This window comes from Myodes glareolus, chromosome 12 (genome assembly GCF_982192425.1).
Source record: "Myodes glareolus chromosome 12, mMyoGla1.1, whole genome shotgun sequence".
Classification (NCBI taxonomy): domain Eukaryota; kingdom Metazoa; phylum Chordata; class Mammalia; order Rodentia; family Cricetidae; genus Myodes; species Myodes glareolus.
In genome coordinates, this window is record NC_142037.1 from 15181783 (window position 1) to 15207631 (window position 25849).

Consider the following 25849-nt stretch of genomic DNA (forward strand, 5'->3'; position numbering starts at 1 on the left):
AGGCTATGTGGAGTCCTTGCTCCTCCAAAAGGGATGTAACCTTTTGGAAAACTTCCTTCAGGGTTTCCTGATGGGGGGCAGATAACAATAAATCATCCATGTAGTGGACAATTTTCACAGTAGGAAATTGTCTCCTAACAGGACTCAATGCTGCATCTACATATAACTGACACATGAGGGCGCTATTGGCCATTCCCTGAGGCAAAGTTTTCCATTGAAACCGAGCATTGGGTTGCTCATTGTTAACAGATGGAAGAGTAAATGCAAACCTTTCCCGGTCCTGAGGGCACACGGGAATTGAAAAGAAACAGTCCTTGATGTCCAAGGAAATTACAGGCCAATTCTTTGGTATTGCTGAAAGCAATAGGAGGCCCTGCTGGGCTGGACCCATGACCTGCATCTGAGCATTGACTGCCCTAAGGTCATGCAGTAACCTCCAACCTCCAGAAGCCTTTTTAATCACAAAAATAGGCATATTCCAACGCGATACAGAATGTTCTAAATGTCCTAGTTCTAACTGTTCTTGTACTAATTGTCTTGCAGCTTCCAGCTTTTCCAAGGAAAGGGGCCACTGAGGGACCCATACCGGCTTATCTACTAGCCAAGGGATGGGCATTGTCTTTTGTGTGGAAGCTACAGCTTCAGTGGCCCCTATGAAAAACCCAAGCCTTTTCTATCTAACTTGGAGACAGTCTCAATAGGATTCTGTCTACCTTGGAGACATTTACCAAGTCCCTTATTGGGAACATAGCCCTGACGTGCCATCATTTGCTTACTGGTATCAGAATAATCATTTGTAAGTCTCAATCTCATTTGAGACTACACATCCCTGCCCCATAGGTTGATGGGCAAATCAACCACAAAAGGCTGAAAAGTCCCTCTCTGATCTTCTGTTCTCCAGACTAACTCCTTAGCACTTATATGCGGTATTTGTGCATACCCCAGCCCTTGAAGGGACTGGGAGGCCTGTTGTAAGGGCCAGCATTTTGGCCATGCTTGGGATCTGATGATACTTTTATCTGCTCCAGTATCCACCAGGCCTGAAAAAATCTTTCCTTCTATTTCTAAATTTAAGATTGGTCGCTAATCAAGCTCCAAGGATAAACAAGCCAAATCTACTCCCATGGGAGCAAGGCTTTTGTCCTTTAAGACAAGCCCCTCCGCTGGAAGCTTATTACGCCCTGAAGGCAGAACTAAGAGTAGAGCTATTCTGTCTCCTGGGGCGATGGAAACTACCCCGTATGGAGAATGGCAAAGAATTTTAATGCAGCCTTCATAGGCAGGGTCTATGACTCCAGGATGGACTATCAGGCCTTTCATAATTGAGGATGAATGTCCCAAGACTATGCCAACAGTATCTTTTTCTAATGGCCCAGACACGTCTGTTTCTATGACCTGAACTCCCATATCCTGAGTTAATAGCAGTTCGGAGGTGGCACAGAGGTCCAGCCCTCCGGAGCCTTTGGCTGCCCTTCTTGTTGGGACGATGGAGTCATCTCAGGGACTGCCATCGTGTTCTGAATTGCCCCAAATATTTTTGGGCCCTGGGTGCATGGGCCCCTCAATCCGTTTTTTGACAATGACTGAACAGACAGAGGAATAAGTTGTCCGTTTATATCCCTAACTGATCTGCACTCATTAGCCCAATGTTTCCCTTTCTTGCATCTGGGACAAGTGTCTGGCTGCCTCTGCGATGTTGCAGCTGAGAGCCCTGAAGAATCTGAGGCATTATGACTATTGGGACATTGTTTTTAGAAATGCCCCAACTGTCCACATTTAAAGCATGCCTTTCCCTTATCTCCTCTGACACCTCTGGCAGCAGCAAGCACAGCAGCCGCCAGCCCTGCATTGGTTAGAGGCCCCCCAACTTCACGGCAGGCTTTGATCCAGGCTTCTAATCCCTTTCCCTTTACTGGACCTATTGCTCTTTGACATTCCTTGGTGCTCTGCTCAAATATTATTTGCTGGACAAAAGGCAAGGAAATATCTAAATTCCCAAACATTCTTTCAGCTGCCTCTGTCATCCTAGCCACATAATCAGAGAATGGCTCTGCAGCACCTTGAATAATCTTGGTTAAGTTACCAGCTGTTTCACCTTTATTAGGGAGTGATTTCCATGCTCTATAATGAATCTCACTAACCTGCCTATAAACCTCCCAAGGATAATGATTCTGATTTCCAGCAAATGCCCCCTGTCCAAGAAGCATATCAGCCGTCCACTCTGGGTGGCCGCCTTGTATGTTAATGCGCTCTTGGGTCTGAGCCTTGTCCTGGACTATAGATTTAAAGTCCAGGAACTACCCTGCTGGAAGAGTTGCTCTTGCAATCTCCTACCAGTCTGTAGGAGTCAGCGCTGCTGTAACAATCCTTCTCAATAATGTGATTGTATAACTGGCATTTGCTCCATAATTTCTCGCAGCTTCAACCAAGTCCTTTAGCTGTCTGTATGGGATTGGTTCATACCACCTATTAGAATTCTGTGGCTCCTCAAAAACAGGAAAGGCAGCAGCCAATTGTGACCAAGTTTGCCTTCCTATGAAGCTATGGCCTTCTGTAGCTACCTGCTGGTACATGGGTGGAGGGGCGGATGGGGGTGGGGCAGAAGGTACTGGCACCTCGTCTCTTCTGCCCTTTGTAGTAAACACATCATCAACGCCCCGCCTCCGGCTACCTCGCTGCTCTTTCTCAGATTTAGCAGCTGCTTCCTCTAGTTTCTCTTCCTCCTCTGATAAATCTAAATCTACAAATTCTTTCACTACTAAAGCTATGGGGCTTCTCTTCCCCTTTTCTCCTTTTTCTATTTCCGGATCCTTATCTTTTAATTTTTCCTTTTTCTTTCTAGGCCTACACTCTTGTTCCTCCTTCTGATCTGATTCTGAAAAGCTGTCCTGATGTTTCTGTAATGCCTTGCGACCCTGTTTTAATATCTCTATATTACATTCTTCCTTCAAGCAGTCCCGCACCATCCTCCAAAAAGGAAGTGTGCCTCTCCCAATATTTCCTTCTGCTTGTTCCAAATCCCTGCCTAGCTTATTCCAAGATGGCAAAGTTAGATCACCTGAAGCTGCAAACCAAGGTGAGACATCAACAATGTCTTTTACGATGTTAGTGACAGTGCTAGAAGAGATCTTTAAATCACACTGTTGCAAAAATGCCTGGATTGAGTGATAAATTTCCCTGGGGTTCGAGCTGGCTCCATAAGAATTGCCCATGGTGCGCACTTACCCCCTGGGCTAAAGAAAAAACCTCCTTTTTACTTACAAGGAAGTCCTTTTAGAAAAATGCCGCTTGATCTACTGCGGACTTAGTTTTACTTTTGACTAGAGCTGCAGTCGCAGCAGCAAAGGCACTCACCACCTGGTTAATCGCAGCGCAACCCAAAGCAGCAGAGAAGAAGGAATGCAAACATTACCACTCTGGACCAGCCTTAGCAATCAGCATACATCTGGAGGATTTCCTGACGTCAGTCACCGCTCTTTTGTGTTGAGTTCTGAATTCTACTCCCTCCTTGGCTTGTTCAAATCCGGCGTCCCGGGTTATCAGCACCAAAATGTGTCACGCTTCCTGACCAGCAGGAATGGACGACCACAAAATCAAGAATCCTTCCCAATCACAATTTATTAGAGCTCCTTGATTGAAAGGGGGAATGGGGAAAAGGGATGACGAGAGAGCAAAAAACCCAAAGACAGCCGCTTTTCTAGGGTGAGAGGCTCGAATGCTGATTGGTTGATGGCATTCTGCTGGGGCCCAAGGCCACAGGACAGGTCAGGAAACCGAGTCTCTGAAATGCAAACAAGGCTCCAAGCACACCGGCCTAAGGCAGCAACATCAAAGGATTTGTATACCTCCAGGCTGTAGGACTATCTCGCCAGGGCAACATCCTGGCGGCTCCCTACACTCCATGTCCTTTCTACCAAGCTTCCTCCTTCCCCAGATGCATTTCTTCTCCCTTTCCCTTCATAAAACTTCCCAGGAATATCAACCAAGCATTCCATATCAAGTTTTAATAAACAAGAAATGTCCCCTTCATATTAAGTCTAAATGAGGCAGTACAATAGGAGGAAAAGGGTCTCAAAAGCAGGCAAAACATTCAGAGACAACTCTGCCCAAACTGCTAGGAGGCCTACAAGAAGATCAAGCTACACAACCATAATATATATGCAGGGGACCTAGGTGACCTTAACCTTTCTGGCTCCTATAGTCCTACTTCCTCCTTTCCGCAGGATTCCCTGAGCTCTGTCCATCTAATGTTTGGCTATGGGTCTCTGCATCTACTCTGACTGATTGCTGAATATATTTCTGAACAATAATTATGCTGGGTTCTGATCTGTAAGTACAGCAGAATGTCATTAGCAATCATTTCATTGAATTTTTTTCTTTATACCAGGATATTTTTTTTTTTGGTTCTATCTTTGGTCTTTTAACCAGCTTCTGATTCCTATTCCTCCAGGCATTGTCAGGGGTGGGCACCTCTTCGTGGCATGGGTTTCAAGGTGGATCAATCACTGGTTGACCACAAGTTCTGTGCCACCTTTACACTAGTATATCTTGCAAATAGAAAAAATTGTAGGTTGAAGACCCTGTGGTTGACTCGGTGTCCCAATCCCTTCACTAGAAGTCTTGCTTGATTATAGAAGATGGCACTTCAGGCTCTGTATTCCACATTACTAGAAGTCTTAGCTAAGGTCACCCTCTCAATTCCTGGATTTCCATTGCACTAGGTTTCTATGTTTCCTCAGATATGCTCACCAGTTACAATTATCTCTCCCTCCATCCTCCCACCACCTAGTCCCTCCTACTCCTGTCTCTACCTGCCCACAGATTATCTGTGATAGTCTATTTCCACTTTCCAGGGAGAATCATGTGATCTTCCCTTGAGCCCTCCTTGTTACCTAGCCTTTCTGGGACTATGTATTGTAAAGCACGATTATCTTTACTTCACAGCTAATATCCACTTAGGAATGAGTACATGCCATGTTTGTCTTTCTGGTTCTGGCTTAACTCACTCTGTGTAATTGTTTTCTAGTTCCATCAATTTGCCTGAAAATTTCATGATTTCACTTTTTAACAACTGAGTAACACTCCAGTGTGTAAATATACCACATTTTCTTTATTCTTTGGTTGAGGGACATGCAGGTGATTTCCAGTTTCTATTACTAATAAGGTTCCTATGAACATAGTTGAGCAACTGTCCTTGTGGTAGGATTGAGAGTCCTTTGGGTACATGCCCAAGAGGGGTATAGGTAGATACTGAGGAAGATTGATTCTCAATTTTCTGAGTAACTGTCATATTGATTTCCAAAACATCTGTACAAGTTTGCACTCCCAATAGCAATGGAGGACTGTTCTCCTTGCTTCACATCCTGAACAGCATGAGCTGCCACTTGGGTTTTTGATCTTAGCCATTCTCACAGGTGGAAGATGAAATCTCAAAGTCATTTTGATTTGAAGTTCCCGGATGATTAAAAATGCTGAACGTTTCTTTGTTTCTCAGACATTTGAGGTTCCTCTGTTGAGAACTCTCTATTTAGATCTGTATTCCACTTTTAAAAATTTGATTGTTATTTTTGCTGATATTATTATATTTTACTTCTTTATTCTGGAAATTAGTTTCCTGTCAGATGTGGAGTTGATCAAAATCTTTTTCCATTTTGTGGGATGCCATTTTGTCCTATTTACAGTGTCCTTTACCTTAAAGAAGCTTTTCAGTATCATGGAATCCCATTTATTGTTGATTTTTGTCCCCGTGCTATTGGAGTTCTGTTCAAGAAGTAATTTCCTGTGCCAGTGCATCAAAGTCTATACCCAAGTTTCTTTTCTGTCAGGTGTGTATCTAGTTTTACGTTGAGATCTCTGATCCACTTAGACTTGAATTTCGGGCAGGGTGATAAACATGGATCTACGTGTGTCTTTCTACATGCCAGCATCCAGTTAGACCATCACCATTTGCTGAAGATGTTTTTTTTTCACCATTGTATATGCCTGACTTTTTAATCAAAAAATCAGGTGTCCGGATCATACTTGTGTCTTTGATTTGATTCAGTTGATTAACCTGTTTGTTTTTATGCCAATACCATAATATTTTATTGCTGTTGCTCTATAGAAAAACTTAAAATCAGTAATGTGTACAGGATTATGTTAGCTATCTTGTTTTTTTATTTTTCCATATGATGTTGTTAATTGTTCTTCAAGGTCTGTAAAAAATTGTGTTGTAATTTTGATGGAGACTTCAATGAATTTGTAGATTGATTTTGATAAGTTGAAGTTCTTGTCATAGGGTCTTTCACTTGTTTGATTAGTGTTACCTCCAGATATGTCATATTATTTGTGGCTTTTGTGTAAGGTATTTTTCCCTTGATTTCTTTTTTGGATCATATGCCATTTGTATATAGGAGGGCTACTAATTCTTTTATAGTTAATTTTTTTTATCCAGCTGTTTTCCTTAAGGGGATTATCAGCTGTAGGGGTTCACTGCTTATGTGTACTATCATATCATCATGACTGTCTTCTTCAGAATCTTACCATCTCCAAGTGGTTATTGCTCCTGTACCTGGGATCACACAACTCTCAGCTATGCTCTTCCCTGATCCTGTGGTTTATTCAGATCATCTTCATTAAAGTATAAGCCAATGTCTCATCCTTTTTATGTGTTCTTGTTATTCACTTTCAGTAGAGCTTTAGTCAATGCTTATGGATTTATTATTACTAAATTATAGAATTCTAATAAATAGCACATGATAAGAAATACCATCTAATTTAGATGTTATACCCATTATGTGCCTCTTTTAAAGTTGTTCACCTATAACCCCCACTCCATCGAAACTGTCATGGTTTCTAACCATCTTGCATTTCCTCCATCAGGAACTAAAGGAGTGAAGAGGGCTGCTTTAGTGTGACTTGTGGACTTATGGCCAGTAGTCATCTTTGCTGACAGCATTGATCCACTAGAGGGCACAGTAGGCTTCCCAGAAATGATTTTCTGAAGCACCTTAACGGTTGGGCTGTTAAAGAGACTAGAGAACATGTCACAGCAAAGTTTATTCTTGGTTGTTAGCTTTACAAGTCTGAGAAACTATAACACTTGAGGAGCCTGGAAATCCACTACAAACATGATCTCTTTTTTTTGTTTTTGTTTTTTTAAAGATATTTATTTTTTTCTTTTTCTTTTTTTTTAAATAAGACAAACCATCTTTTTTTATTTTACATGCCAAGCTCAGCTCCCACTCCCTCCTCTCCTCCCATGTGCTTTACCTGTCCCCTAACCTCCCCAACCATCCAGGTCTCAGAGAGAGTAGGACACATTGCATTGAGGAAGGTACAAGGCCCTTCTTAATATATCTAGACTGAGCAAGGTATTTATCCAAAGGGAATGGGTTATCAAAAATCCAGTACAAGCAGTAGGGATAAATCCTGGTGCCACTGCCAGTGACTCAGCAGTCTGGCCCAAGTCATACAACTGTCACCAACATTCAGAGAGTCTAGTTAGGTCCTATGCTCTTTCCTTCCCTGTCCAGCTAGAGTTGGTGAGCTCCCATTAGCTCAGGTAACCGATTTCAGTGGGTGTCCCCATCATGGTCTTGACCTCTTTGCTCATATTCTCACTCTGCCCACTCTTTAACTGGACTTTGGGAACTCAGCCTAGTGCTCCACTGAGGGTCTCTGCCTCTGTTTCCATTGGTTTCTGGATGAAGGTTCTAAGGTGAAATTTAAGATAGTCATCAATCTGACTACAGGCAAGGCCAGTTCATGCACCCTCTCCTCTATTGCTTAGGGTCTTAGTTGGGATCATCTTTGTGGATTCCTGGGAAATTCTCTAGTGTCAGTTTTCTTGGGGCAGGGGGAGAGAACTTTAGGGAATGGGATAGACAAGATGGAAGCAGAACAGAAATGACAGCAAGGAAAGAGATATTTTGGTTGAGAGTGATTTCTTGAGATAAGAAAATATAATTTTACTGATCTGCGTGAGGTCTGAAGCTCAATAGCAAAATCCAACTCTATGACATCAGGTTCTAAAATTTTATGATGAAAATCCATGGAGTTCACCAATGTGGAAATCATTTCAACACCTGTGATAGCCAAACTTAAGTATCTTCTCTCAGACTAGCAGGAACAAGAATAATTAGTCACGGGGAGGAAAATAAAAAGGCACAAAAACAGAAGAAGAAAATACAGTGAATACCACTGAACTTGACCAGCAATGTGTGGGTCTGCAGGGAGCATGGAAGGACAGGAGAAGAAGGACAGAGGTAGACAATCAACCAGGGTAAATGCTGTATGTGCACTCTGATTGTTTCAACAAATGGAAATTTAACTGGAAAGAGTTCTATGCAGATGGTCTATGCAGATGGTTCTATGCAGATAAGAAAATGTTTTTATTACTCAGCACAGAATATACTCCTTTGAAGGGTTTTCTTTCATAACAATTTCCATATAATTGATTTCTCACATTCTGTCAAATTAGCAATAGCTTACTCTTTCTGTCACGTTACTCTGTGATGGATGGAGACACTCGCTCTATCCCAATATTTCATCCCTTGCTTCTCACAATTTCCCTCAAATGTCTCTTTCTTTAACTGTTACAAGAAACACACAAAGCACAAACAAACAAACAAGCCCTCTTTAGTTCTCAGTCTGTTAATGGCGTGGTCTCCTGCTTCTCCAAATGGTTTTCACCCACAGAGAGGGATCAGTTATTGTGAGGCCTCACTTGGCTAGTGTGGGTGTGATTTTCCATCAAGATGAATGAACTCAGATTTTATTGGTGCCTAGTGAATGAGGGAGAGCCCGCTGCCTTTGGGGAACTAAGCTAGACACCATCTGGAATTTCAGTGAAGGAGTCTCAGCAGTTTGACAGGATCCATGGAGAGGAGCCTGGAAGCTGTGCTGGGGCTGCTGTGGGTACAGGTTTGCTGTGAGTTGTGATTCTCCCATGTGGGTCAGGGATGCTCCACAGTGGGTGGTTCAGAACAAAGCTGACCCAAAGCTCCTCATGGCTGTCTACTGGTGTATCAGACAGGGCAGAATCTATACAATGAATATGGTTGGTTTTCCTTTCTCTGAGCAGGGGAGAGAAGGATGCAGGTGGAGCAGATTCTTCCAGGCCCGAGTGTCCCTGAGGAAACCAGTTCTGCTCTGAGATGCAATTTTTCTATCACCGTGACAAATGTGCAGTGGTTCTTAAAGAATCCCGGGGGCAGGCTCTTCAGACTGTTTTTCCCAACTCCTGGAACAAATGAGAATGGAAAGTTTAAGTCAACATCCAATTCTAAAGAGCAGTACAGCAACCTACCCATTGGGAATGCCCGGCTGCAGAACTCAGGCAACTCCCACTGTGCCAATGATGCACAGTGTTCCCAGCATGCCTGTGACCTGGCATCAGCTACATCTGGGTGTGCAGCTACAGTCCTGACACAGGAAGACTCTGCAGGGGACTTTGCACAGCTGTGGCGTTCCCAAATTATGTGTATCTTTCATCTTTGCTAACATTAGACTGTTCAGGATGGCTGTTTCACATCATTAAAGCTTTTCCTTACAGAAACCCACTTTCACGAAGATTATTTGAATAGCTGACAAAGATCACAAGTTTCAGAGGACTGTCAGTTAGATATGTTTGCACAGTGTTCTCTGCTCTCAAATTTTTATTCTATAAAGGCTTTAATGAGACATGATGTTCAGAGAACAGAAGAGATGACTCAATGGTTCAATCAACTGCAGATCTTCTGATTTTCAAAAGGAATGAGGTCTTTCCTGTTACATGCAATGCCCATATATGTGGTCTCTAGGAACTCTGCAAACACCAGAATTAGTGCCTATCCATTTTGTTAGAGAATTAATACAAGATGAGAGCTTATATATGGGCCTGTATGCTGCTGTATAACATCTGGGACAGTTGTTACAATCTTCCACAGTTTAGAAATTCTCATTCTGAAATTTGTAAACTTGAAGCCACATCGCAGTGCAAATGTCTACAGGCCCAGAAATAGATGTGAAGTTTCAAATGAGTCAATTATGAACAGAAAGATAATGTTTGATCTCTTATTAATTTTTTGAGATTTCGTACATGCACTTTGCTTGAATTCATCTCTCCACCAATTCTTAGCAGATCCGCTTTTCCTTACTCACCCATTTTCCCTCTATCATTTTTTTGTAATATCAAAAGAAAATCTGCATACACAGTTTAGGTTTTCCATCACTCTTGGATGTTTGCCCATCCCTGAGCTGTGACTGACCTACTGGATCCTTTAAGGTTTTAAAGAAAACAGATTTCTGCTCACCTAGTAGCTACCAGATGCCAATACCTACTTGGTTAGGGAAGCACTTTGTGTTTATGCTCTATGCTGGAATTTTGTGTAGCTTGAGCTGGTTTATGTCTTCTGCATACTATTCCTACTGCTTTGAGTTCAGACAAATTACTTTCCCACATAACTGAAGATTCAGTGATGAAATATATAGCTAAGAATTCTGGTTTATCTTTAAATTATTGCGATTTGAAGGAAAATTTCCTAATGGGTGCGTATATTAACAGGCTTTGTCTCCAGTTGATGCACAGCGTGGGACGCGTTAAGAGGTCTGTGCTTGTTGGAGAAAGTGAGGGAGGAGGTGTGTCACTGGAAATGGGCTTAAAGGTTAAAAAGCACACGTATGAGTGTTTTGTTCACATTTCTGTTTAGGTACTATGTGTGTGCTTGCTGCTAGGGAGGTCAAACAAGGAAGTCAGATCTCCCGGAGTTACCAATGGTGGTGAGCCACTATGAGTGTTCTAAGAATCAAACCAGGGGTCCTGTGTGAGTGCTTTAGGTGCTGAGCCATCACTCTAGACCCACACAGTTTCTTCGAACAAATTTGATTCAGGGAAAATAAACTGATAAAACAAATTTGTGAAATCTACTCCTTGCCATTCAGCTTGTCATATTGTAAAGACACAAACAGAAAAATCATCAGTTACTCCTCTACAACACTTGTATGTCAGAATCCTAAGAATGACAACATTGAATATGTTAATAGCCATCGTTAGTGTTCTTTACATTGGTAAGGGCTGCTTGATGTGTGACATGTGCCTTATGAATGATTTCTTTTTTTTTTAACTAAGTTTATGTAGACGTTATACATGTATATTGTACATATATACATGGTTCATCTACTTTTCTTTCTTTTTTTTTTACTGATTTTTACTGAGCTCTGCATTTTTCTCTGTTCTTCTCCCTGCCTCTCCCCTCCCTACTTCAGCCCTCCCCCAGGATCCCCATACTCCCACTTTACTCAGGAGATCTTGTCTTTTTCTACTTCCCATGTACAATAGATCTATGTATATCTCTCTTAGGGTCCTCATTGTTGTCTATGCTCTCTGGAACTGTGATTTGTGAGCTGGTTTTCTTTGTTTTATGTTTAAAAACCATTTGTGAGTGAGTACATGTGATAATTGTCTTTCTGGGTCTGAGTTACTTCACTCAAAACGATGTTTTGTAGCTCCATCCATTTGCTTGCAAAATTCAAAATGCCGTTATTTTTTAATTGTTTTTCTGACAGCATGGAAGAAAGAGCACAAATTTTAAATCACTTTACTAACCAAGAATAAGCAGTAGCATCATAGTTCCTAGAGCTGAAGAAGTGTTCATCTTTAGTGTCACCTAAGTAATATTCTCAACTCTTCTCATCAATAAAAGATGAAATAGTGAACCTATGAATCTGATGTACACTGAGAGTTATCTTGTGTTAGGAAACTCCTCCCTGGTGGACAGAATTTAAACTTAAGGTCTGTCTCTTGCTTACACCCCAGAAGTCTCTCATCCTTGAAATCTACTACTACGATGAACACTTTCCCAGCTTTAGGAACTGTGATGCTACTGTTTATTCTTGGTAAGTGAGGTGACCTAAAATTTGTGTTCTTCTATAATGTCAAAAAATTTTTAATCATGTTAGAGTTTTGTCCTTAATGTGACACAGATACTCTCTTCTTCCTCCAGAAAAAAGCCATGGAGTCTCAGTGACCCAGAAAGAAGGTCAAGTGACTCTCTCAGAAGATGACTTCCTATTTATAAACTGTACTTATTCAACCACAAGGTACCCGACTCTTTTCTGGTATGTCCAATATCCTGGAGAAGATCCAGAGCTGTTTTTGAAAGTTACAACAACCAACAACAAGGGAAACAGCAGAGGTTTTGAAGCTACATATGATGAAGGATCCACTTCCTTCCACTTACAGACAGCCTCTGTTAAAGAGTCAGACTCAGCTGTGTACTACTGTGCTCTGAGCGACACAGTGACAAAAACCACAGGGGGAGCTGAGCACAAACTCAAAGAATCCAAGGAAGCCTAACTTCTGATCATCTGCCTTGAATCTCTCAATTTTTCAGAGTCTGAGCTATGTTCTCCAGTATTTATCTGGATGATGAAAATTATACAAATGGTCAAAGCAAAAACAAAAGTAGGTGTTACCACAGCTGGATTTCATTGTCCTGGATTTCAAAGTCCTTCATGGTTTGTGCCTCGATAATTTTAGATTAACATTTTCTTTGCCCATGGTAACCATTTTTTTCTCTCAGGTCTTCAGTGGCTGAAATTCTTCCCTCCTTCTCTTATATGGTAGAATAAGGCTACCTCTGAACTTTCTCTTTGAATTACAGCTTTGCTTTCCAATTTTCCCTCAGTTTTTGCTTTCATTTTTGATTCTCTTTCCATGTGTAATTCTTGAGCTGTTTTCTTCATTTAATTCTATTGTTTGTTTGTGTTTTCACAGATTTTCTTTAGAGATCTAATCATTTCCACTTTCAAGACCTAACATTGTCGTGAAGTCCATTCTGAAGTAGTTGTTTTATGCTTCAGCTACATTGCATGTTTCAGGGTATTCTATAATGTGGTTTCTGGGAGACATTTATTCTGGCTGTTATTGATTGTTTTATGGTGGAATCTAAGCATTTGGAAACACTGTAATCCTGATATATGGCCTTGTCCTTGTTGGATATTTGTTGTGTTTCTTGGTTTATGGTGCCATGTCTTGTCGTTAGGAGAATGCGGAGGCTTGGAGTTGCCTGGTAAGTAACGCTTCTGAGATCCTGCCCAGTGTGACAACAACTGTTCCAGATATAATGTGTGTCTTGCTATTGTAAGCTGTAAATTGGACATAGAGATGGGCTAGAAGATGGGTGGGGTAAGAACATCCACAATAGGTGGGAAACCAGGGTGTGTCATCAGGATCTTCTGAGTGCTCTGTGAATGGGGGAAAATGAGAGGAAAGGCCACAGCAGGCTATCTGCTACAGAGCTGGGGTGAGACTGGGGCACACTGAATTTATAGAGGGGCACATTGAAACTCTGAAGGTAACCTACTTCCTCTGGCCTCCCTTCTCATTTCTTTTCTAGGCATATCTCTTTATTAGAAACCCTGAAGTATGGAAAGGCTGTAGCCCTATGGTAAACTGTAATTTCATAGTATTAGGTAGACATGATTGAGATGCCACATTTTCTGGCATATTTAGCCCTATGTGAATACCTTGCATCAAAGGTGACATGCAACAATATAAAACAAAATAAAGTAAGAAGATCAAGACAACGGATCTCTTCATTATTTCTCTGGTTATCATATAAAATCAGTGTGACCCTTCATGAGGATCCACTGATGTCCTAGGGCTACAGTTTCTCCAATGAAATCCAGCTGTGGTAACACCTACTTTTGTTTTTGCTTTGATCATTTGTATAATTTTCATCATCCAGATAAATACTGGAGAACATAGCTCAGACTCTGAAAAATTGAGAGATTCAAGGCAGATGATCAGAAGTTTGATGGTCGTGCTGACGCTAAATAGTGCCCAACCTGCCATGTTGATTACAGGTAGTGATCCTGGAGGTAACTTGACTGAAGAAATGGCTTGTTTAGTGCCATTGAGACACTAGATAAGGATATTTGTATGGGGGTAGTGGAAGAATATATGGATGTGGTGTCTTTTATCCATAATCAACCTTACTAGTACAACTTCTGCTGATGCCCAGAGATGGGAGGTCACATACACAGACCCAGCCTGGCCGTGGTGGAGAAAGCCTTTAATCCAGCGCTGGGGAGATTACAGTACAACTACTACACTAAAAGCATGTTTATTGATGTGTCCTTGCAGAGGTCATCAAGAAAATTTATGCACAGAGAAAAAGGTCTCACTGGGAATGATGGGGTTTGAGAGGAAGCAACTATGGTCAAGAATGACCAAAATACATTGAATCCATGTATGAAACCAAAGAAAAAAATAAGTACTAAAAAAATTTAATGCAAAATAATTTAAAATGGTAACATCATATAAATCATTTTCAGGACTGCGTTTCATAAGGAGCAAGGAATTAAATCATCTCCAATGACAGAAATTCCCAAGAAGTGTTTATGCTAGCTATAGTGAAACTTACGTTTCAGAAGTAAAATGGTCATGCTGTGTACATTATCAAAATATTTTCAAGGTACATCTAGCGTAAACAATATTTATGCCAGAACGTGGGAATGAAAACATAATCACAGATTGACCTTTTAGTGGATTTGACTGTTCATTGCATCATTAATGGGTAAACCAACCTGTCAATGCTTCACACCATAAGTGCTCCAGGTGAAGGTGGAATTATGGTAAGCACAAATTAAGGCATATATTAGCATTTCAATGAGGCTGAACACGGTTCTGTAAACAGTGACATATCCTTGCTACTATATTTGACAGAGAATCTGAAAATAGATATCAAGATTTCCAGAAATAATGTCACTTTTTTGGTATAATCACAAGTCCGTTTTTCGTCAGTGTATATGTTATCTGCCACTGTTACCTGCTGATTGTCAATTGGCAATGCCTAGAACTGCAATTCTTCATTCAACCTAAGAATATTTTTGATCATGTCCCTTCTCGACACTTATGGGCCACTTACAGGACCTTTTCTACATTCATGGGCCTCTTACAGGACCTTCTCAGATGAGAGCTCACCCTTCACAGTCACACTGGATTCACACCATCAGCTTTTCATAGCACCTACACTTGTGAGCCACAGGTCTCAGTAACTGAGCGTGCAGGCCTGGAGAGATGGCCCCGATGTCTTAATGGTAGGGACTGCTCTTGCTGAGGACCCAAGTTCAGTTCTGAGCACCCATGCTGAATGTCTCATAACACTTGTAACCTCAGCTCCTCCAGCCTCCAAGGGCGTGTGTACTCACATGCACATGCCCCAACACAAACACAGACACATACACACAATCAATAGTTAAATCCTTGATGCAATTATCCTTTAGATATGACAAAGAAACTATACCTGTGAAATCTCAACAATACGATTGCTCAAACAAGATTTGAACAATGACAACACCAACTGAGCTTCTAAAGTGTTTGGAGGAAAATATCAAGGTTTCCATTGCAAGATGAAGAGCAACAGGCAATTATAAAGTCTGAGAGAAGGAGAAATAGTCTTCCTCAAAGGTGAGCCCCCTAATGCTTATCCAATCCCAGTGGTCAGACCTAAAAGAAATATGTGCTCCAGCAATAATAAACCAACTCTATCAGCTGGATTAGTATTTTTATCTCCTTGTATGTTTAGATAAAGAGAAAGAATGCTCACTAAAGATTAAGAGGCCTTGAATCTGAAGGGGATGGAGCAACCTGGGAGGATTTAGAGGGATAATAGCTGGTGATATGATTATATTTCAATTTTTCTGTTGATTCCAAGTGTTAACCACACTAACAGTAAAATTAGAGTCTACATATCTCACCCCATCTCAGGGATTCACTGAGATTGGAGCTATGTCAAACAAGCTATTGTGCCCAACAAGTCTAATTGTTTTTCAAAAGCTGTGCCCCATAGCTTACAAAGGTCGTGTTGTCCTCATTCACTGTTTTAGTTTGTTTGCTCTTTCCTTTTTTCTTTTTTTCTTTTTTGGAGACTGGGTTTCTCTGTGTAGCCTTGTGTGTCCCAGAACTTACTCTGTAGACCAGGCTGGCCTTGAACTCACAGAGAAATGTCTACCTTTGCCTGTCAAATGCTGGGATTAAAAGGGCTGTGCCACCACTGTTCTCCTTACTTTTAGGATGAAAGAATGCTAAAATACATCCTGCTATTTAATTGTGTTCAATTTCTTTATTAGATATTATCACATTGGAGCCTGCTCCATAGTTTTAAAAGATTCCCTCCAAATGGGTACCATACAATTAAGATTATTATATTCTGTAAGCATTTTGTTGCATACTTGTTTGTGCAAATATTGTGTCATTTATATATGGTTACTTTTTATGAAATAATTATCTATTTTCAATAGAGCTTATATAGTAATGTGCAGCCCAAAGCCATTATTCCTTCACTGTGGTCCAGAAATGCCAAAAGGTGTATGGTGTGGATGAGTAATTTAGATCCGATTAATAATATTAGGACAGAAGTTCAGAACTGAGATAAGAAAGCCCCTATGGATAAAAATATAAAAGAAAAAATTCAAAAACATTTGAAAAACATAAATCCGTGGGGGTTAGCAGAATCTGGTTGCTCTGTGATTATCTGGATGTGCGTGATTACACACACACACACACACACACACACACACACACACACACACACACCTGTTGTCAGAGCAAGGCCAGCCTGTGTCACCTCCTTTTCAAGGGCTGGATCCCTATTTGTTTCACTTCCAGATCCAGTCCACTAAATAATCACTCAAGATTTTACCAAGGTCCTCAGTTATCTACATAAAATCCCAGGAAATTTTGTAGAAAGTACCACTGCAGTCCTCAGCAGGAAAGTCAAGGCCAAACTTATCTTACTAACCTTTAAATTCAATCCCTGCTTAGGGATAGATGCCAATACATAGTAAACAGGTAACTGATACATGTTGCTGTGATTCGTTATTATACTTAATTATGTATGCAAGACATGTTCATTGGCTACAGGAAAAACGTTGAAATATCTCGTTGACATCCTAGCAGTTGAGGAGAGACAAACTGAGCTAAGATTAATTCATCAGACTATTTCGACTGCTGGTACCATAGTGTGATCAGAAGTCTGAGAGATCAATGAGATGATGTACTGAAAACTTCACTAAATATTGTACAACTTTGTCTATGTATTTGTAGTGCTCTAACTGTTTCATGGTTAACTGGTTGTCTGTATTATTTAAAATGGAAAGAAAGAAAGAAACCAAAGAAACCAAAAGAGATCTTACAGGATGCAAAAGGATATAAGAAGTAAGAAAGTACATTCTTGGGTTCAATGTAAACACTGGACTTCCTGGGTTCTCAGGGCCTCTCAACCACAGTCTCCACACCGTCTGCTCTCTTGGTCTTTATCCCAGCTTAGCTCGTGTCAATGCGGTGATACTGACATTTTTACCCAAACCAGAAAATATCCCTAAGTATTGTAGCCAATCAGAGCAGAGGTGCACAGGTTTAAAAGGCCTGTGTGGTCACTGAGCGCTCACCTCCTTCATCCTTCAAGGGCTGTGTCCACTCTGCCCTCCTCCAACCTGAGAGCCTTCCTGGGAAGATGGCAGCAGTCCTGATTCTCCTGACCTTTCTTCTGCCTCTTGGAGCTGGTGCAGGTGAGTGAACACCCCGTTGTAGAGGTGCCATCCCATAATACCTCTGTGGAGTTTCTGCCCAGTTCTAGTTAAGAACCTCCTGCACTCAACCAGCAGCTTTCTAAACCTAAGGTCACATTCCATACTCAGACCTGGCTAGATTCTCAACTAGGTCTGGAGAAGTGTCTTAGAAGACATGGTGGGCACTAATGTAACACCCGAATCTGCTGTTACCTTCTCGGTACGGGTTGCGCGTACCTTACGCGAGTTTGGGCAAAGGCCTGGAGATTGAACAAAGACACAAGAGACCAGGGTCATTCTACAAGAGATCACCGAATGCCACTTTAATGCAAAGCTAATATACCCTGGCCCCAGTAAAGGAATTCCCTCCCAGCCAAAGGGGAAACTGGTGCCATAGGGGAACTGGCGCCATATGGGACCTGGCGCTGTAGGGACTCCTTCCCAGGCAGGGGGTTGGGAGTGGAGAGCAGCGACAGGAAATTATCATACCAAAGATGAACAATGCCCTACAGCTAAATCACCAGGCTATGACAGAGAGAACACAGGGACAGCAGGAGGCTTTAGCTGGCAGACCAAACTGTCCTAGAGAAGGGCCCTACAACTAGCTTCTCCCTGCTATTTTTGTCACCTGGAGAGTGGATCATCCTTAAAAGGAGAAGTAGCCGTGAATGCAATAATACTAAAAAGTATATTAACCACCTGAACCCAGACCCAGGGCAGCTTTAACAATCAGCCAGCAATGGGGGTAAGGCCACCAACTCAATATTTAGTAACCTTCACGCTTAGGCTGCTGAAGAAAGAGGCCCAGGGTGACAAGTTGCCAGCATTGCACCCTCCACTACTTTTGCAGTCTGGTGTTGGTTGGCTTCTCCACTTCTTTGTGGTTATCATCTATTCCCATTTTTGCCAGAACACCCTTCTAATGTCTCCCAGGTTCTGGATCCCATGAGTTCTGAACCAGTATCCATAAAGGTAAGTAGTAGCCACTCATCAATGCAGCTAATCACTCACTGAAAATACAAGATATAGTGGGCATCAGAATAAGAGAATTTTAGAAAACCCTCCTCCATAGCTCTTGGGGGTAAACAGTAAGAAAATTATAACAAGGAGTGTGTTAGAGTTGGGGAGACTCAGTAGCAAAGGAAGGCTCAAGGGAAGCCACCCAGTATCTGCGTGGTTACTGGCATCATGAAGATAGAGCTTTTGTCCCTCCGTGTATTTGTAAAGTAGGGACTGGAGGGCAAGTGCTACCCACCTCTCCTCAGAACAGGGCACTAAGGCTAAAGATTCAGCAAATATTGTTCAATGTGCAAAGGATTCTGTCTTAAACAGTTTGAGGAACTGCAGATCTCACCCCCTTACCCCTCAAACGTCTTCCCTCCTCATCTCATCTGCTGCTCCCAGACGCTCCATATAGCCTTTTCTTTCAGAGGAGATCATCGGGGGCCATGAGGTCAAGCCCCACTCCCACCCCTACATGGCATTTATTGCATCCGTCCACGATAATGAGAACAGGAGTCGCTGTGGAGGCTTCTTGGTAAAAGACAACTTCGTGCTGACAGCTGCTCACTGCAAGGGAAGGTGAGGAGAAGGAGCTGGCCCATGCTTTCTCAGACCCCAACAGGAGTTTCCATCCCCTACTTGTGGCTGCTCCTGTGAGAGCTCACTAGAGGGCAGGGCTTCTGTGACAACAGAAGTCTGACAACAGGATAACATTGAGGACAAAGAATGAGAGGTCAGAGGCAGCAGCACACTAGAGCTGAAAACAACTACACTGGTCAGACCAAAGCAGTGGCTGAGGTTGAACGGACACATTAAGAGGCAATGTGAACTTTGAAATATTGCTGAGACAAAAATATTCCCAGTAGTTTAATGTCCTTGTGAAGTAAAGAGGAACAGGTCAAACCCTGAGATGCTCCTGTCTCCTCAAGTCACCTCAGCTAGAGCCCCACCCTGCCCACCCAGCCTCTTACAGCTCCTGGACTGTGTCCTCTCTCACTCCACATCTCTCATCTGAACTCTGCTCTCTACAGCTCAATGAAAGTCACTCTAGGAGCCCACAACATCAAGATCCAGGAGAAGACCCAGCAGATCATTGCTGTGGCAGAAGCCATCCCACACCCAGCCTATAATCCTCAGGATAGCTCCAATGACATCATGCTCTTAAAGGTGAGAACTGTCCCCATAGCTTCCTGTGCTTTGCTTGCTCAGGGATTGCCCCTCCTCTCCTGCTCTCATTCTGTTCCTTCCTTCCCTGCCATCCTAATTCAGAAAGGGGTCCAGGCCAGCAGGCTCCTGACTGAGCTGCTCTCTCCTGCTTCTTCCCCCACAGCTGGAGAGGAAGGCCAAGATGACTAAAGCTGTGAGGCCTCTCAACTTACCTAGTAGCAAGATCCATGTGAAGCCAGGGGACGTGTGCTATGTGGCTGGTTGGGGACAGTTGGCCCCGAAGGGTAAATTCCCAAATACCCTAAAGAGGTGGAGCTGACAGTCCAGAAGGATCAGGAGTGTGAGTTCTAGTACCTAGATGGTTACAACAAAGCCACTGAGATGTGTGTGGGAGACCCAAAGATCAAGAGAGTTTCCTTTTATTTAAGTTTGATTTTCAACTTCTTTGTGTTCTGTGGGAGGGAAAAGCAATCTGAAACCCAGAGAGCAAGTTTCAAGGAACTCTTTGTTTTGATCTTTCTCCATGGGAACAGCAGTAACGAGCAACTAACTAGGCCCTCAGAGCTGACAAGGAGCCTCAATGAAGACAGTTGGTATAAAACAGGAGTGCATAGTCCTCCTGACTCCCAGGCCCAGGCTTTAGAAAGCAGTGTGCCCTGTGTGTGTCATTACCTCAGAGCAGGCACCCACATTTGTCAATGGTCTGGTCCTCTATGCTGCCATCAGTCTCACTCACCTGTCCCCATGTTCTTAAACAATTGCCGGGAGCTGAGGGTCCCACACACCTTCATAGGGAGTGGATCACAGACCAGGTGAAAGGGCAGAGGCCTGGTTCTGGTGGAAGTGAAGCAGTAACCCTGTCCACATCAGAGTGGGAAGCCCAGCGGCCCCAGGCCTGCCCTCCGATCTTCCATAAGCAGAGCACACAAGTCATACTCCTTGGAGAGGAGCCTTGATGTGAGAGAGCGGTTGGGACTAGAGTGAACAACAGCTTAGTCTTCTGTGATCTTTCTCCATTCACAGGGAGATTCTGGAGGACCTCTTGTGTGTAAAAATTCAGCTGCAGGCATTGTCTCCTTTGGACACACTGATGGTTCACCTCCAAGAGTCTTCACCAGAGTGTCAAGTTTCCTATCTTGGATAAAGAAAACAATGAAACGCAGTTAACTACAGAGCAAACCAGACCCCTCCCTGACTCACCATATTCCCTACAGCTGAATCCAGGATTGCCCTAGGACAGAAGCCAGCATCTCAATAAAGGTGTCTTTGCAGAATCAAAAGACTGGTTTTTATCACAGCGACCAACTCTGTGCTAGGAAGGTCAATGTCTCATTTCTGCTCTCTGCTCGTCCCATGTCCATACTCACATCTTGTCTAAAGCTCCTGCAAGGCTTTTGTCCAGATTGTTTGTAATTGTCCCACTGTGCAGTGCCTGCCTTCTGACATGCCTAAAGCAGAGCTGTGCTGTCTCTCATCTTGGGGCTCAGGCTTAACTTTTGTCTTTCTCTCGGTCATATGGACAAAAGGAGAGGGAAAGCATCATTGGTTCAGGAGATTTGGGAGACAGAGCCTAAGGTCACTGTTGATGGATCTTCCTGGGCAGAAGATCCTACTGCTTTACCACTTCATGTCACCAACGTGACAGCAATTTCAGTATCCCCTCTTTTTCATCTAGAACAAGTTTCATTATCCTCCTCTGAAAACAGGGCCAAGCTTCCTTCAGCCTCTTAGCTCCATCCCCTTCTCTTTTATGCACTGACTCTATCAACTCCTATACTTTACAGTCCGTGATAATCTTTACAAGTCCCCACTTTTTACCCTCTACCCAGGACACCCAAATCCACATGTGATTCCATTCATTAGGGCCTCAGACCTGTGGTGCCAGGTGGGCAGGGAAGTGACTCACAAAGGTCCAAGGCAGAAGTGTCATTACAGAGGGTCCATGGAGGACAGGGCTCTCAGTGTCTCTCTCCATAACCATACATTCCACTTCCCACATGTTCAGGACCTCCTCTCCATGGATGAGATGAACCACAGGTGGCTAGGACCAACTCTATCCAATAGCAATCAAAAAACTATGCCCACAGTCAATGTAACGGGTACAATCCTCAACTGAGGGCTACCCTTCCCAGGCGTTTCTAGTTTGTATTGAGTTGGCAAAAAGTATTAGGTTTTGTGGTAAAAAGCTAGACATGAGGTTATGTGGTTGTATTTAAAAGAACAAAATAAAACAAACCCTGATGACCATTTTTAATAGTGAGTCTGCTGAGAGGTGTACCTGTGATTCAGTGACTGACAGGCTCTAAGGAGGGAGGAATATTTATTTCTAAACCCTTTGGTCTCACCAGATTATGACCACATGAATTGAGTAAAATTTAAAACAATTTTATCCAAAGAAGTTTGAAGACCATAACCACTAATTGTAAATCCTACTCTTTGGAGATTGATGGCCGTGCTGATGCTAAATAAGGCCCAACCTACCATGTTGATTATAGGTAGTGATGCTGGAGGTAACTTGACTGAAGAAATGGCTTGTTTAGTGCTATTGAGACACTAAATAAATCTATTTGTATGGGCAGTGGAAAAATATATCAAAGTGGCTTTCTTTGTCCATTACCAACCTAACTAGTACAGATGCCACTGATGCCCAGAGATGGTTGTTCAAAGAGACAGACTTAGCCTAGCAGTGCTGGAGAAAACCTTTAATCTCAGCACTGGGAGCAGAGACAGTTGAATCTCTGAGGTCAAGCTCAGCCTAGTATACAAGTGCCATAACAGTCAGTGATACACAGAGAATCCTTGTCTCAAAAACAAATAACTGAATAAATAAATAGAATAAAATAAAAATGTAAATTAAAATTAACATAAAGGAACTTGTAAAAGTATGAGAAGACAGTGCAATTACAACACTAACCTCAGGTTCAATGTTGTGTCCGTGCAGAGGTCTTCAAGAAAATTTATGCACAGAGAAGAAGGTCTCAGTGGGGATGTTGGGCAATGAGAGAGCATGATCTTATGAAAATATGACCAAAATACATTGAATACATGTATGAAATTGTCAAAGAATAAAAAGTAAATTCTAAGAGGACATTTAATGCAAAATAATTAAAATATGGGTAGCATCATATAGATTATCGTCATTTCTGAATTTCATAAGGATCAAGGGATTAAATCATCTCCAATCCCAAGATAAGGACATTACCAAAACATTGTCAAGTTACTTCCAATGTTGTCAACAATATTAATGCAAAAACTTGGGAATGAAACTCAATTACAGATTGAATTTTAGTGGATTTGACTATTCATTTCATCTTTAACAGAAAACCAAAATCTCAATACCATGTTTAGTAAGGTATATGCTCCAAGTGAAGGCTGATTTATTGTAAGCTCAAATTAAGGCCAATAATTGCATGCTTTTCAAACAAGTTGAATATGGTTTTATAAACAGTAATATAGCCTTGCTATTACATTTGAGAGAGAATTTGAAAACAAATATCAAGATTTCCAGAAATAATGTCATTTTTTGGCATAATCACAAGTCCATTTTTCATCAGCATATATGTTGTCTGCCAACATTACCTTCTGATTTTCAATTGGAAATGCCTAGAACTGCAATACTTCATTCAACCTAATAATATTTTTGATCATGTCCCTTCTCGACACTTATGGGCCTCTTATCAGACCTTCTCTACATTCATGGGTCTCTTACAGGACCTTCTCAGATGAGAGCTTACCCTTTTCAGTCACACTGGATTCATGCCATCAGCTTTTCATAGCACCTACACTTGTGAGTCACAGGTCTCAGGAACTGAGCATGCAGGCCTGGAGAGATGGCTCAGAAGTCATAATGGTAGAGACTGCTCTTGCAGAGGCCCCATGTTCAGTTCTGAGCACCCATGTTGAATGCCTCTTAACACTTGTAACCTAGGCTCCTCTGGACTCCAAGGGGGTATATATTCACATGTACATGCCAAATCTGAACATAGACACTCATACATGATCAATAGTTAAAATACTTGATGTAAATATTTTCTAGATATGAAAGGGAACTACACCTATGAAATCTCAGCAATGTGACCGCTCAAATAAGATCTGAACAATGACAACACCAGTTGAGCTTCCAAAGTGGTTGGGAAAATAGTAGGGGACCACATCCGAAGATGAAGAGCAACAGGCAATTATAATGTGCTGAGAGAGGAAGAAATAGTCTTCCCCAAAGATGAGCCCCTCTAATGATTATTCAATCCCAAGCGGTTAGACCTAAAATACATATGCATTCATCAATAATAAACTAATGATATAAGCTGCATTTATTTATATTTTTATGTCTGTGTATGTTAAGAGAGTAAAGAGAGAGAATTATAACTGAAGCATAAGAAGCCTTGAATCAGAAGTGGATGGAACAACCTGGTAGGAGCTAGATGGATTAAGGTGGATGGTATGATTTAATTTTAATTTTTCTATTAATTCAAAGTGTTAAGCATACTAACAGTAACATCAGAACCAAAATATCTCACCTCATCTTAGGAATTCACTGAGATTGTAGCCCTGTCCATAAAGGCAGTTGTGTCCAACAAGTCCATTTGTTTCTTCAAAGTTATGCCCAATAGCCCACAAAGTTAGTTTTGTCCTCTTTCACTGTTTTTGTTTGTTTGCTCTTTTTTTTGATATTTTTTTCCTTTTCTGAGACATTGTTTGATGTAGGAAGTCCTTCTGTCTATGTGTTGCTTTTATTGGCTGAATAAAGAAACTGCCTTGGCCTTTTGATAAGGCCAGACTTAGGTAGGTGGATTAGACAGAACAGAATGCTGGAAGAAGGGCAGAGTGGCAGATGCCATGAAGCTCCTGCCCAAGGCTGATGCTGGTTAGAATCTTTCCTGGTAAGCCATGACCTTGTGGTGCTACACAGATTATTAGAAATGGGTTGAATCAAGATGTGAGAGTAAGCCAATAAGAGGCTAGAGCTAATGGGCCAGGCAGTGTTTAAATGAATACAGATTATGTGTGATTATTTTAGGTGTAAGCTAGCTGGGCGCTGGGACGAAACAAAGGGGCCCCACGTTCCTACAACAAGCTTCTTTTTTTTCCTGTGTACCCTTATCTGTCCTGAAATTCACTCTGCAGACCAGGCTGGCCTGAAACTCACAGAGATATGTCTGCCTCTGTCTGCTGAGTGCTGGAATTAAAGTTGTATGTCCCCATGGCTCCCCTTATTTTTAGGATAAAAGCAATCTAAAATAAACCCTACTACTAAGATTGTTCGATTTTTTTTATTAAATATCACTAAATTGGAGCCTGCTCCATATTTTAAAAGATTCCCTCAAAATGGGTACCAAATAATTAAAATTATTATATTCTTTAAGGATTTTTTTGCATACCTGTTTGTGCAGATGATGTATCAGTTATATACTGATATATGGTTCCTTTCAGAGAAGAATTATCAATTTTCATTATATCTTATATAGTAATGTGTATCCCCAAACAGTTATCCCCTCATTGTGGCCCATAAATGCCAGAAAGTTCAAACCCCTGGATCGGATGAGTAATTTAGATTCAATTAATACCCAGACTACAGTTCAGAGTTAGGACAAGAAAGCCTCTATGGACACCAAGTATGAAAGGAGGAAATTAAAAAATCTTTGAAAATCATTAAGCTATGCAGAAACAACAGAATCTGGGATACTCTGGGATTATCTGAATGTGCTCTCTGTCTCTCTGTCTCTCTCTCTCTGTCTCCCTCACACACACACACACACACACACACACACACACACACACACACACACACACCTACATTCCTCTGTTCTTAGGGAAAGGCCAGACTCTGTCACCTTCCAGAGCTGATCTCACACAGCTCTAACCACTTGTTCTCTAAGCTCAGATCCTCAGCTCACTCCAGTCTATATTACCCTTTTCATGGACTGGGTCCCTGTCTGTCTCACTTCAGGATCTAGCCCACTAAATAATCATTTAAGATCTTACCAGAGCTTTGTTTATCTACAGAAAATCCTAGGCAATGTTATAGAAAATACCACTACAGTCCTCAACAGGGAAGTCAGGGCTGATGCAATCTTACTTATGTCTTAAGAGAGAAATGCCAATACATAGTGAACAGGTAACTGATACCTGTCAATTGTGATTTGTT

The 25849-nt window shown here is 41.8% G+C and overlaps 1 pseudogene; it reads left to right on the forward strand.

Annotated features, from left to right (window-relative positions):
• Positions 1 to 17428: 17428 nt before the first annotated feature.
• On the forward strand, positions 17429 to 20912 carry LOC125402949 (granzyme C-like; annotated as a pseudogene).
• The last annotated feature ends 4937 nt before the right edge of the window (positions 20913 to 25849 follow it).